The 15,737-nt window shown below is 35.8% G+C and overlaps 1 long non-coding RNA gene across 2 annotated transcripts in view; it reads left to right on the top strand.

The window, feature by feature from the left end:
• The window catches only part of LOC113167486, a 30,914-nt gene extending 18,416 nt beyond the window's left edge, over window positions 1-12,498 (top strand). For both annotated transcript variants that reach the window (XR_003299290.1, XR_003299289.1), the window contains 2 exons: window positions 10,271-10,368; window positions 12,112-12,498. This is a non-coding gene — a long non-coding RNA (uncharacterized LOC113167486). The remainder of the gene's footprint in view (window positions 1-10,270; window positions 10,369-12,111) is intronic.
• The last annotated feature ends 3,239 nt before the right edge of the window (window positions 12,499-15,737 follow it).

Genomic DNA, 15,737 nt, shown 5'->3' on the forward strand with positions numbered 1-15,737 from the left:
TCAGAAAGTTATTTATGTTGTCCTTAGTTTGCTGCATGCTAAACTGTTTAATAGATGCAACACATGTATGACAAAACATACTTGATTCTGTCTCTTTGCATAATCATTTCTATTATAAATGTATGCCTGAGTAATACAGAAGTACTGCTTGTACGTACTGCTAAAATTACGCCAGAAGATTAACTGCAGTGTGTCTGTCTCTCCTCGCCTGCCTCACTTTCTTGTTAAAACACACAAAAAGAGTTCATAATTAGTTGCATATGGTGCTCAACAGGCATACCCATTTATTTGTGTGTTGGCTAAGACATATTTACAGTCAAATGTTATGTCTTGCCATAAACATGTTTATTGTTACATTATACACTTGAGGGGATGGTTCAGGATTGACACCACTATGTAGAAAAGAGGACATGGACTGGGTAAGACTTTTCATTCTATTAAGAACAATTTTACACTTGCACAACAGTTATGGTCTTGCCTGTATTATCAAACATTAACTTTTATTTAACATTTAGCCTTTATTTCTTCATTCAGATGGCTTACAAAAACTGAACATAACAAAAGCCACACTTGTATGCTATAAAGCAAATGGTTGTAAAATGACTGCCATTGCGTAACTTTAGTAGAAATATAGCTTTTGGTGTGTCACAGAGGAGTTGGCACAGCCTCTTACATTTACTATTTGTGTTTGAGAAGAGCTAACTACTAGCATATTTTATTTTTAATCTGTTGACTACACCTTACAATATTAATCAGGCCAGTAAAACAGACAGGTTGGACAGATTGAAGTACAAGGTATACCTGCTAATTCACTGTCTTCTTACACTTCAAAAATCTGTAAAAACAAATCTATGAACAATAACTGTACTGTTATTTTTCCAGCCAACTCCGTCCATATTGGAAAACTTTTGTCTTGGGATTTCGTTTAAATTAGAGCTGCAATACTCATCCATTTGAACAAATTCCTGCCTAGCCGTCTAAGGTATGGCTTGAAGTATGCTAATCCTCAGCCAGTAGCCATTACTTGCCAGCTCTATAAATACCCAGATGGCAGTACCTAAGCAAAGTTTGACATGAGCAAAAATGTTAACACAATCCGAATCTTCAATAACACATAACCAAACATTTATCTCTTAGTAATTGTTTATCGTATGAATTAAACCGTCACCTTTTTTTTCAGCTTTACATTGATAGGATACAAAATGCTCTGCTCCTCCCACAGAGGCTGATGGTTCATTCCAAATGTTCTGTTACTTTTTGTGGAAACCTGTATGCCAGCGACAAAGCTTTCTGGCTATTTAATAGATGCTACCTAATGGCTTCCATGTAGCGCTGAAATTGTTAGTAGTGGTGGAGGCAGACTTGGAAGGCAGGAGTGACATCAGTATATGCAACTCGAAACATATGAAGTGTACTTATGTAGTATCCGGCTTTCCTGTAATGAAATTCTTCACAGGTGTCAAAACAGTCAGGAAACATTTCTGAATAATTAATATGGAACATTTGTAAAAAATGTCTGGAAAGGTCTTGGAGTCGGGATGTGGCATAGTAGTATATTTCTTCCATTTGGTGAGGACTAGAAGAGAGATTCCTTTTTGTTTTGCAGTTTGAACTCCAGCCACATGGCCATCCATAGAACCATGATATACTCCACCTTTCCTTGAAACAAACCAAAAGGGTTAGTGATCTGTTTAAAATTATACTCTTTCGCTTTTTCAGTAATTTCTCAATAATGGTACATACATATATTTATATGCATATATTTTTGTAATTATTCACGAGGGCACATTAATACTCCAGACATGGGTGTGTGCTCGGGCAGACATGGAAAACCCACTGAAGTCAATGGAGAACTGCTTAGATGAAGGAAATTAAAGACTTTGTCAAATAACTGTTAGTGGTTAACGCTGTAGAAGTACAGCAGGAGTAGTCAAATGTGATGCACCACAGAAAGTGATTCTGAATCATGACTTTTGCAGTTTTGGATAACTTCAAGGACCTGTGCCAACTCCAATCATAAATAAACAGACAACCTCCCACTAAAAGTTTAAACAAGCAGTTATTTCTAAATTTATTGCCTGAGTCCTTTATAGAAAAAAGGACAGTAAGTAACTGTTAAATAAGATAAAAAAAACTGTTTGATTGTAAAAAGTCTAGTAGAACTTTATTTTTGAGTTACGATGTGATGAAAAAAACTGAAAAGCTATGGCTTATGAAAGCTATAAATCTACATAACGTAGGCAGGAACCTGAATTTCAGGCTTTGTATAATAGTTTTAAATTCACCTAACTTGAAACATACTAAAACGCATACCCTGTTATACTCCATGTATGTATCAAACATTGCTCTACTTGAGGATCCTAAAATGGAATCCTTAAAATGGAAGCTTAGTTAATAAATAAATATATAATATATATAATCTCAATAATAACAACAATCAATGCTTTATGTATATACATATGCTTTTTTTTTTTTTCTTAAGTATATCATACCTCAACATTTTGACATTTTGTAATGTAGAAGGCAACAGCTTATGTAACATCTCTCAACCTTCTTGTTTTTGTTGTAGGCATTAACACTGTTGCTGTACTCTTTGATTCACTTTCTACTTTTTCTAGGCGACAAGTTTAACAGATTATATGCACTGTTGTAATTTGTTTACTGTGAATGTACATTTACTAATTTTTGCTGCAGATCAGTAATCAGATTTCTCCTTCAAGCATTCAATTTAACTTTATAGTGACAAAAGATGCTGCTTTGTGATATCATCCTATGTTCTGTGTCAGAAGGGACTCACAGCTCAATAATAAAGGCAGACTTTCAGACAAAACAGAAATCCTATTCACAGTACATTTATACTTAACAAATACACAGTGGAAACATCTGATATTTGGCAGATTTATTTTACATGAGGAACTCTCCAAAGAAAGCTACCTGGGAAATCATAGTTTATTAAAGCCTTACTCTGATTATAGTATCTGGGTTTCTTGTTTACATGTCACTTAAGAATTCAGCTACTGGAGAAACACCATTCTTAAGGCTGTCCACCAATGTGAGTTGGCCACCAGTGCCTGACACACTCACCAATGGCCAATTAAACACACACCCGTTTAATAAAGCATTATTTTCTAGTGCCACTTTTTAGATCATGCAAAGGTGTCATGAGGCAAGGCAACAGTCGGTCTTGTTGCCTCTCATTCTTTGATGTTGGCTTGGTGTGCCATGGCCCTTAGTTGCCAAAAGTTGTTAGTGAAGCTTGCAATGCACAGCACCAGCCTATTAGACTTTAGGTAATGTGTCATGACTTATATATGCTATGTGCGCTGCTAATTCAACCAAATGTGCTGCACACAAAAATTATTAAACATGATGAGGTGTGTCACCCACCCGTAACATTGGCTTTAGAATGTACTCAGACCTCTTCACTTTTTTGCACACTTGGCTGTAGTTAAAATTTGAAATAGATGAAATTCCCAATTAGCCCTTCCCCATATCAACAAACACCTGATTTGACTAATTAAGTGCTTGATTAGTTGCACCAGGTGTGCAAGAACAGACGGAATACATCAAATAACTCAATTGGCTACAGTGGTTTGTGTCGTTTTGATTGTATGTTAGAAATATGGCTACTTTAAAAGGAGTAAAGAGATCATTGCCTTTCACTCCTTGGAAAGGAAAATTATATTAAAAGATGGAGAAGACACTGAATGTTTCAAGAGACACAATTTGAAGCATTGTTCATAAGTTCAAAGTTATGTAAACAGTGGCTACACTACATGGACTTGGTAGAGAAAGGAACCTATAAAGAGTTGTAACCAGATTTCACAGGGCAGGTGGGGAAAAACCCTCAAGGTAGTAAGACAGGACTTTCAGATTGCACATTAAGGTACATACTGAGTTTTTTTATTTGAGAGCTCCAAAATGTACAGTACTACTGACCCAAAAGCACAAAAAAGACTGCTCCAATATGGATTCTGTTCTGTGGAAGGATGATTCAGAACTGTAACATTTCAGGCCTATGTAATAGCATCTAGGTGAAGGGGAATTCAGTATTAGCTGAAAAGAACACCCTTCTACAGTGAAGCATAGTGGTGGCTCAGTGATGCTCTGGGGCTGCTTTGCTCTCTCTGGCACTGGAAACCTGCAAGTGAGATGGATTCATTTAAGAATCCAGTCTGATGGGATTTGTAGAAAGGCAGTTGCAACATGTAAACCCCACAATATTGGTGAACTAAAGGTCACTGCCCATAAACGATGGGCTAAGATTCCTTGTGAATGCTGCCAGAAGCCTGTGTCTGATTATTCATCACATTTACAGCAAAAAGGTGCTGTCATGAAGTGGCTAAATAATTTTGAGACTGCAGTAGTAATTTAAAGTTGCAAATCATGTAGAATTTGGAGGAAATATTTAGTAACATTAGTTGTGTTGAGCTAAACTTCTCTAGACATTATCTGGTGGAGCTGTAATGTGGTGCAGAAATTAAACAATTACTACCCGAAATTTTACGTGGTCTGAAATGTTTAATAACTGGTTTGTCTGGCATACCTCTCTGAAACTAAGTCAGATAATCCTGCTCTTGCAAGCTCAGGGAGACAAAGAGAGGAAGGGGCAAAGAACATTAAGTCAGAGGATCAGGAAGCACACAGATCCTTTATACAACTGGTGGTAGACCTCCTGCCGCAAAATAGTGGAATATCCTCAAGTGGTCATATTTTACCTTATTCACTAACTAAGACTCTTCAATGCTAGCCTGCTTGATATACAAGTGATTTGGCTATAGGCTCACAACAACATGCTAACAGGCTCCCAATGACAATACTAACTTGCTAATATTACCATCTTAATTTAAAGTGTTAACATATTATTTAAATTATAATATACTAATATTGTTATTAACATGATATATTTTCAGCTGAGTAACAGGAAAAAAATAAATTATGACCCCGTGTTAGTTTGTTGGGTAGCTAAATTATATAATGTGTTTGAAGGATACTTTATGGGAATATCTATTACCTCACTCTTTAGTGATGTAAAAAAGACCTAATGGGCATGCTGTCTTGAAATTATTGACATGAGGAAATTTCCTCCAAGCGTTTCTAAGGTAATGTTTATTAGATGGAACATGAATCAGGCCACAGTGACCTTGACCTTAGACTACTGAGATTTTATTCATTCATGCTTGAGTTCATGTGGACTGGATTTTGGAAGTTTCCTCATGGCATACCTGTGATATTGTGCAAGAAAGGAATGAACAGAACAACAGAAGGTCACAGTGACCTTGACTTTTGACCACCAAAAGCTAATCAGTTCATCCTTAAGTCCAAATGGACTGTTGTGCAAAATTTAAAGAAATTCCTTCAAGGTGTTCACATAAACTGATAATCGGTCACTGACTGCAAAAATCTAACTAGTTCAAGTAGACATTTGAGGAAATTTTAAGAAATTCCCTCATGGTGTTCTTGTGATATCATACTTAACATAATTGAACAGATGGACAGCCCGAAAAAAAAAATCTGACAATGGCTGTTGGCTGTGTGCAATATGATGTTAACCAGTGACATGCTTTCCACTGCTGTCATTTCATGAAAGGAAGGTAGGCAAAGAAAATGCAAAGATATTGTAGATGTTGCTCAGTTTTTTTCCTTTAATATACAGGTTTTTACAGAGCTGTTCATTCATGATAAAATGCATTTAAATCGCCTGGAATACCAAACGGGTAGATCTATCACTTTATATCAAATGCCTAGCAGTGGTTTCAGACTTCACATATATTACCTGATTGATGCCTGCAAAAGCAAAAAACAAAAAAACAAAAAACAAACCATGGCTCAATATCTGATTGCCTGTTTACAGGGCTCTGACACTTTTATAGCCCTCCTAATACCATTACAAAGTATTACTTCAGTGGAGCTCTCGCCTTTCCTGTAGAATTGGATACAAAAGCATGTTTGCTGGGAACATGAGGCAGTGCAGCTGAATTAATACCACGTTTAAGGAAGAAAAGTAGTCACATTTGTGAAATTGGAATCAATTTGGCAATTTTTTTTCAGAAAAAAAAATACTGAAATTATTAATAGATTATAAATATAGCTGCATGACCATGTAGACCATATTTGCAAATTAAATATACCCTTATCCTATACACTATATTTTCAAAAACTGACTGTCACTTAAAGGAAATGCTGTTTTAAAATAGATGTGGATATGCAATGATTTGTAAATCTCCTAAATCCACATTTGGTCACAATAGAACAGTAGTTTAGGAAACAAAACAAGGTTGTTTTGAAATATCTCAACGTTGGGACAACGACATGTTTACCATGGTGTAGCATCACCTGTTCATTTAACAGTCTGTAAACATCTGGAGACCAGTTGCTGAAGTTTTGTGAGAGGAATGTTATCCCATTCTTTTCTGATACAGGATTCTAACTGCTCATCAGTCCTCTGTCTTCTTTATTATTTTAATTTGGTGAAGGATCTGAACTGCAGGCAGACCAGTTCAGCACCCACGTTGTTCTACTATGAAACACTGCTGTTTTTATAGATTGGTGCTGGTTTAGCATTGTCCTGCTGAAATATGCAAATCTTTCACTAGATGGTTATATCTTTCAGCACTGATAGTGCCTTTCCAGATCTGCAAGCTAGCCAATAAAAAAACATTAACACACCTTCATACCATCAGAGATGCAGGCTTTTGACGAAAGCACTGATAACAAGCCGGTCCCTTTCTTCTTTAGTCCAGTAGATGGGGTGCCAATGGTTTCCAAAAAAGTGTCAAATTTCAATTTGTCTGACCACAGAACAGTTTTACGCTTTGCTACAGACCATGGACAAACGGTATTGCTTTTTGGCCTTTTTCCTTCTGCACAGAGATTTCTTGGAATCTTTTCACCTGTGCAACATGCTGTAAAAAGAGATGAGCATGTGCCACAAGAACAATGCACACAGGCAATGGTCAGACCAATGGTGTAATGGACCACTCTTTTTCCTATCTTTTGTTGTCTTTGTCCCTTTAAAACCTTTTTGACACATGTTGCTACCATCAATTTCAAAATTACCTGTTTTTTTTCCTCAAATGGATTCCCTAGATTTTCTTGTTTTAAACATTTAATTGGCTTTCCAAGTTTTTGTTCTTTACACAGCTTTTTTGTAACTTGTATTACTTGTTTAACACTATTAGGTAGAGTATCTTTTTATGGAAAGTACTTAATATCTTATTTGCACTAATAGAATTTTAAAAAAGTCCATAAAACTTTGTTTAATGGATGGTAGCTCAAACATTGACCTAAGGAATTTATTAAATTTTTAGTTTGTTATAGGACAGCTGTCCCTATAATGTGTAATCACAGTATAAGGATATGTTTACCTAAGCAAACCTATCACACAGTGTAACTAGCACACAAATATGAATGCATATACTCCCTGAGCTGGGTATCTCTGGCACAATTCATGGCTGAGGTGTTTCCTAATTTGGCAGTCCTTTAAGGTATCTCACAGAGGCAAATATTTAGCTCTCATGACCTCTCTACCAAGTAGAGTATTCAACAGCACCTTTCTATCTGAATACACTTATGCAGATCTACTGGATACTAATTTTTCTTGCCCCCCAAGCAAAGCTCTTTAGATCAGTGGTCGAGCTGCCCAACACAGCAAGTTCAGCATTGTCACACCTACGATTAAATATTTAGGTGAAGATGAAACTTTTCCACAACTTACAGTGTGCACAACTTTAAACAAAAAACAACAAAAATCCCACCCCAGTTCTTCCCTGCCGCTTAGTGCCAAGTAGCACCAGACATGAAATGCTGAGGCTTGGGAATGTTATTAAATTGCAAGTACTAGGCAAACTGAGATTTTTATCAGACAGTGACACAATATCAAAATGTATGGATTAACTAACGTTCTTACAATTTATCCTGGGATCAGGGATATTTTGTGTTAAATTTCTCTGTCATAATTGTGAGCCCCATGGTGGCACAAGAGCACAGCAACAGCAGGGAATCACCAAAGCCACTTGGAATCACTGTCTGGAAGACACCAATGTTGTATTTGTTTACAGAATAGATGGTTTGATTATTTGTTTACTATCATTGTCATATTGGCCATTACCTTTTCGGCTGAGTTTCTTGAGATTGAAAGCCATCTTTTTAGTCTTTTTTTGTGTATATAAACTTTAAACTTTATTTATTATTTATAGTACATCTATAAATGTCATCTCCTCTACACATTTTGCTTTCATGCAGCCCCATAGTAGTATAACCCCTTCTTCTTGTTTCATAATCAGCACTTTTTAGCCACTGTTGTAGTTCTGACCAGGTTTACACCAAACATTCTGGACACCATCTAAACCAAACTGATTTGTTTTAGTTTCATCTAACTAATGCAGTAACAAGCTTCTTTTCAAGTTATTTGAAAAATTGTAATCGTTTTTTGTAAATTGTTTTCTTCTCATTCTTTGACTTTATGCAATGTATATATTCATAATTCTGACCACTTAAACACCAATTTCCACAGATAATTGTTGTGCTAAGTCAGAAACATTTACATGCATGTGTAAGGTTGACTAAATGGTGGATAGTGTATGTCGTGAATTGTGAATAAGCACTGGTATTGGTATCATGTCTTTCTATACTGCCTAACGTTTTGACTTATGTCTGCTATTGAACATGTTCTTGTATCCTTTGATATTTTTATGGACTCTCACATTATAGTTATTTTTTAGGCATTTTCTAACCATGTAGAGCAAGGCTGAGTGAAAATGATTATGAATTGAAAAAATACATTTAAATTTAAAAAATGAAAACAAATCAAACGCATGCCAATTTCTGTTTTTAACAAAACCTCAAATATGCTCCTGAAATGTTTACATGACATGACATAAATTACATCTATATTCTTTCGGTTTCTTCTCTAAAATGCATTAAAGTAATGTAGTTGTGCAGTTAACTTCTAAATAGCTAAAAATTATCTTAAATTTAATGGCTGCTCACACATACCTTTTTCTACTTATTTTTTGTTTGTTGACCATTGTCACTCCCAACCAGGTATCTTAATTATCTTCCTTTTGGGGCAGAGCTCAGTGGCTTAGCACACAGGATACTGCACTCAGGGGAAAATGTAGTGCTTTATAATGAAAGTTGATTGTAAATTCAATTGTGACACCAATAGTCAATAATCAGATCAGTATGCCAAAGATTCCTACTTTTAATGAGGAGCCATGTTTCATGCGTAACTTTGTTCATTGTAACCTTGAACCCAGACTTCAGTTATGCTGTCTAGCAGACTTTATAAGATTACGTGACCATGGTTGTTCCTTTACTGGAAGGGAACAGTTGAAATGCACATGCATGCCATGTCACGCTCTGTACTGAGCGAGTTTAAAGATAGTGACTCATTATTGCTAATTAAGATGCTTCTAATTTAGGCATTTAGGTGACTTTTGTATTGATAACCATTTACTGTTTGTAATGTTGTGCTTTTAGAAAATTATGTCCCAGGGTTTTGTTGGTATTATCACCTAATCTACTGATGTATTTAGATATTGTGCTCCTGTTGTCTAGCTTGTTTTGTGGTGTCTGTGGAACCTAACCAACCTATTAATTAGTATTTTACATTGTGCATCATGTCCTTGTTTTACCTTCTGCATCACCACTGATTTAAAAAAACTGTATTGTAACAGTACATCTAGACTACAGTGTAGAATACATACTCCTCCAAGGTTTGTCTGATTTTGTTGTGTAGCTGCTCAAAGTTTATAGCTCAAGGCCCGGGCTGGTAATGGGTAGCTGCTGGGCTGGCATATTTTTAAACAGCCACCAGATCTTCTAATTTTTTCACTTATGTAGACATCCTATTTTCATATTTGGTAAGACGTCTACATTTTTTTCAGTGCTTGTGCTTCCAGTCGATAAACTAGATACAGTTACATTACAGTTACAAAACATGACAAATGGAAATGATTAGCAAAGTAGGTTTCTTGTTTATGTCTTTTTAATGGGTGTTATTTTCACAATCTAATGGTGTTTGGTATTGTTTTCTAGATGTTAACATCTCTCTCGTAGGAAGAGTATAGTCTGCTTTGTTTCAACACCCTCAATGTATTGGACTTATTTCATGCATTAAACTACATTTTCATTTTACCTGCTTAAGATGTACTGTATGGTTACAGATTTCTGTGATTCTGAATGTAAACCTAGAATTCTCAGATTATTCTTTTTAGAGACTTAGAGAATTGTCTTAAAGTTTTTGTTTGTTTGTTTTTTTCAACAGTTATTTTGAAGAGTTTTACTCCAACTCACTGTCCAAGACACCATGAAGAGCGCAAACTTGCAAATTTGAACCCATAGCACAGGAGTAAGTATTAAAAGGTAAGTGGAAGAGGGGGAGCAAACCAGTCAGGATTTATTTGCCTTTAAGCCATAAAATTGACGTAAAACCTCTCGTAGCCACTTAGAAGTTATCGTTGGCGAGTCTGACTCGGCTCAGTTGGAGTACCTTAGTTTGATGTACAGTAAGTTGTTTAGTGAAGCCGAACTTTCACAAACTATAAATACATTTATACATCTCCAAATAACAGAAGATCTAACAACGTATGTAAACATAACGGCAAATTTCACAAACATTTAGGAAAAAGAAATAATACTTTAATGTATTACTGTGGCACAATTTAAGACAATGGAAAAGCAGGACTTAAAAAGATCACATGCAAAATAAGAGCATTTCATGTCTGAGTTAATTGTATATGATGGGACAGAAATTTGATTTATTTGGGTTGTCAACTACTACCATATGTACACAAAGTATGCTGGCTTGCAGTTTTACACTGTACATGTGATCAGTATTTCTTTATGCTTAGTGCTAAGGTATTGGTCGATTTTAAAATTCTGACCCAATTAAATGTTACAGTTGCAGACTTTGTCAAAATAGAACTGCTTGCACATAAAATGTTTTGTTTTTTTTTGTTTTTTTTGGGGTTTTTTTTGGTAATCTTTTCCATCAGGTGTTTTCCCTTCATGCTTGGGAAAATGTCTCTATTGTGTCTTTTATACCAACAGTCAGTATTGGGACGAGTTGTGAAAACATTTTGCTCATTTTGTTGACTGCATGTGCATAAGGAAACACCCAAAAAGTATGTCCATCCAAGAGTAGCCATTACCCTCCTTCAAACTACTCGGACTTAAGTCACTTTGTGTGCATGCATCAGACTCTGTAGAAAAAGTTGGCTGCGAGAATTTATGTGGATCTCATATTGTTGTAATTATTTGTTTATTTATGATCAGCAGTTAGTCTTATTTGTGTAACATCATTTATCAAATTAGGTTAACTATGATATCCTCTTTTTCTTATAATATATATAATTAAAATAGAATTATTATGTATTTTCATCATGAATAGTTCTGTTTAAGTTTTTAAACTGAATGATTCACACTCAATTATAAAATTTCCACAGCATAAACAATAGGAAAAAAAATGCCCTCACATATCTGTATATTGTTTGTTCGTTAACTTCAACTAAGCCTGAAGATACTTACACTGGTTGAGTTAATGCTCTCAAAATATTTGATCAGTTGTTTATTTTCACACCAGTATCAACTATGTGAACCATGATAATGGTTGGTGTTGAATTCAGTCCTTACCTAGCACATATTAAATTTATTAGACTCACTGGGAGTAGTGTAACATTAATGTTTTGTACTTATTTTGTTACATTTGGGCTCTAATAGATGTTAGTTCATTATGTTGGCTGTAGTACCATGGCCCTTTGACTTATTACTTAAGTTATTTATTTGAATATAACTTGGAAGATTTTATTGGGTGACATAAGACACATGTTTACACAGCATGCAATATTTAATTAAGCTCACATTTAGTTGTGTTGGAACAAATTGCAGTTGTTGAGTTGACATAAAATGTTAAGGCAGCCCTTGGACTTTTTGTTGTGTTTTTAAATTGAAAGAACAATTTATATTTTACATTACAAAGTATCCTACAGGTTGCCCAAAAGTTTGTATTTCTATTTTTTTTATTTTTTTTAAGGATGAGGTGTAACAGACTGCAATGTCCTGCAAACATTTGTAATCAATGTAAACAGTGATGCTCTTTTTTTGCAGCCTGCAGGTCACATCTGGCACCAGCTTAAAAGTGACTGCCCAATAATTTTCTGAGCTTCAAGGGACAGTGCCTCACAGTCAGTTCAATCTGCTGTTTTAGGCACATCATTTAATTGCAGTTTCTATTGCTTGTAGTATAATGTACATCTCTACCAGTTCTTGGCATGGACTGCCTCAGATTCCTGGACAAATTCAGCCCAAATAAATGGTCTTTTTGAGTTTACTCTCACCTTAAGCAACGAGTGTACAAATATTTCTACTTCAGGTTACTTCCAAGATTCCTCAGCAAGTTTAACATCCATTTACACATCTCTTTTATGCAGACATGTCTTTTTTATACTTGCAGAACACCAGTGTTTCTAACAAATCCTGTGAACTTAGAATATTACGGGCTTCTTCGCTTGACTTTGTAATCATGTTCAATCAGTTTTTTTTTTTTTTTTTTAATGAATGTAACTTAAATTCCTGAATGTTTAGTTGCTTTGTTAGATTTTTCTTTGCTATAGAAATAATACAGCTTCAGATGAATCTACAGTTTGATCTGACAAAGCCAACACTGTGTGTCTGTAAAGTTTCCTTAGTTAAAATGGCTGCAAGTCATGTGAAACATTTCTTTGCTCTGATTTTGAAACAAAGGGGTAAGGGGGGGGGGTTCTCAAAACAGTGAGCATGTGTGTCATTCCTTAATGATGCCTTTTATTGATATTACACTGTTGTCTGTGTAAAGCTGAGATTAAATGATAATTAATATTTCTGATTTTTTTTATTTTTTTTTATGGAGAAATAAGTTTTGACAGATATGCGAGATATCTGTCACTGACAGAGTATGTCCCATTATTACATTAGAAACGAGTTTCATGTTTTGCATTGCTCTATGTATTATTAGCCAACAGGTTAAAATTAGTCAGATGCCCTATTGTCGCACATTAATTTGCACCCTGTATCTCAGTCATAAATTATTACCATGTATCTTCATGTAAAACCCTCTGGTGCATTTAATAAGATGCGCGTTATTTTACAGCGTCTTCGATCGTTAATTATGCAATTAAATAAAAAGAATATTAAATGCGTTGAAGCACCGATGCATTTTTCTGGTGAAACAGTTTTGTTGGCATTAAATCCCTGTCTGCTCTGCACATGTTAATGAAAGCTATGCAATTTCTTTCGTTTTCTTGTATTTAAGTGTTCTTTATGAAATGATTCAGAGCGGAGGAGAGGGCATTTTAGCCTCTGTTTGATAGATTTGATGTTAGAGAGGCAGACATCAAGCATGAAGTGATAATAATGTGCAACCAAGGTCCCCAGCCGGTTTCGAACTGGGGACGTTTACGGTTACGTGGCATGCGCACGAACCACTTTTTGTTTTAAATCTCTACTAAACAAATACACATCGTACAACGGCCAGGGCAAATGTGATGTTTAGCTGTGACATTCTTATTTTTATTATTTGCTTTTACGCATTAATGCTACAAAGAACTGCAATTTGCCCTTATTCCAAAATCCACATCTTAATTTCAGTTTAATACACATTAATAATGACTGAATAGGCTAATTCAGAGGCTGTTTCACATCCTTTTCTTAGGGTAAACAAAGCATGACAATATATATGTTTGGTTTTAACGATATAAGAACGAAAAACATTGAATATGAACTAGAATCGGATTTGAAATTGATGATGCTCCTTTATTCTGATAGCGTTATATGTCTACAGCCATTTGCTTTAACATGTCGTCACTGGGATTTACTCTGAAGAGGTTGATAAGATAATTCACACCTTTTTATTTCTTGCATCACACGCTGAATGCAGATCTCGGCTGTTTTCTCGGCAGGATCGGATTTGGAGTCTGCTAATGCAAGCGGCTACTGTTTTGGTTTACGAGAGAGGGTGAAGGCTGTCTGAGCACTGTGACTTTGAACTTGAACTTCATGTTGCTCATCATCATATTGGTGCAGTATGGTAGCACAGGTGAACCTGCTCTAATTTTGGCCAGTCGAATCATTTACCAGCCTTTTTATCTCATTGAACGAGTGCGAAAGAAGAAGTGAAGAGCAGGATGAACTGGGATTCACATTTGTGCTCACGACAGTACAAACTCCGCAGTATAACTCCACCATAATTTCTCTTGGTTCTCTAATCTGCCTCTAATTTAAGCTTCGGTCACTTTGCCTTGCTCTTGATACTTTCTTTTTCTGGTACAGAAAATGAGAGTGGCCTGAAGCAAGTCTTAAACGAAACATTTGGCAAATCAAAACGCTTTTTGAACTGATGTTTGCCCTTGGACCATTTCAAGGCCATTTAACCCCAAAAAGGCTTCAAGACTGCTAACTGTATTTAAATGTTGTTAAATAGTCAAAAACGTTTGTACACGTTTACAGATTTTTTAAAAAAGTTATTTTTGTTACATTTCTAACGTTTTTAAATCTCCTAGTGAAGAACGGTTTTTGGTCTTCGCCTTTTATTAGCGACTTCAAAAAATGCATGATATGTAACATCTTATTGTACCATACCATATAAACTCACACACTCCTCTGATGAAAACATCAACTGAGGACGACAACAATGTGATGCATGAATGCAACATACAGACAGTATGTGCGTGTGATTGCAGGTACGTGCACAGCAAGAAAGTTCGCGTTGCACACAAACACATGGTACGGTATAAGTATGTTTTTGGTTTGGTCGACCTGTCCAGATTGGACTGATTTAAGATTTATTTTCAGCGGGTTCAGCATCAATATCAAAATTTAGAAGTTTAGAAGAAAACTTCACATTTCCATAAAATGACTCCTCTGACTATCCTCTGTCGTGCTGGCTCAGCCATTGTAGTAGAGGAATCCCGCAGCCTCACGCTTCATGGAGTTTAAACCCAAAATGAGCTGCCCTTTAACGATTTGGTCAGTATGCTGCCCTTTACTATGACCTTGTTGATATCGCTTTAAGATGACCAAGCATGTGCGGACAACATTTCTCAATCCGCAGCGCTCTCAAAGCAACAAATCATGTTTACTTTAGGCTCCCCATGCAGTCACTGATGGATTTCTACTTACTGTATGAGGACGATGTCGCTTCCCTTAAATTTTCAGGATTTTATTTGGTGTCCTAAAGCAAAGTGGCCTTCAAAACCCATGTTTTAAAAATAAACGATTTGCTTATAGCAAACAGTGTGTGTGTGTGTGTTTGCACTAATAACATAATCTGCAAGTTGTACTATTAAAGATGGTGTGTAACCTTAAGAATGAATTGATAATGCTGATGGAAAAAACATCCTATGGGTGTATAAGATGATTTGGGGAATAAACTAATATTTAATTTGCACGATCAGCAAACATTAAACATAGTATAGTTTGCCTTATTATACTGGACTGTTGCTTGCATTCAGATAAAGTCTTAACACACCTTGCGAAACATTTTCTCAGTTGTTTCTGTAGTGGCGCGTTAAGCTACAAGCATTCATAGCGTGTGTCGTCGGATTTCTGTCAGCATTTTGACACATTTTCTGAATATGAACAGGCTGCATAGCACGAATCCGAGTACTGTGGAAATACTGGCCTATAACGCATAGGTCAAGATTTGAGAAGCTCCACTTGAAGGAAACAATTTTAATACAGTTTCCATGGCTTTCAGT

This window comes from Anabas testudineus, chromosome 7, assembly GCF_900324465.2.
Source record: "Anabas testudineus chromosome 7, fAnaTes1.2, whole genome shotgun sequence".
Taxonomy (NCBI): Eukaryota; Metazoa; Chordata; class Actinopteri; order Anabantiformes; family Anabantidae; genus Anabas; species Anabas testudineus.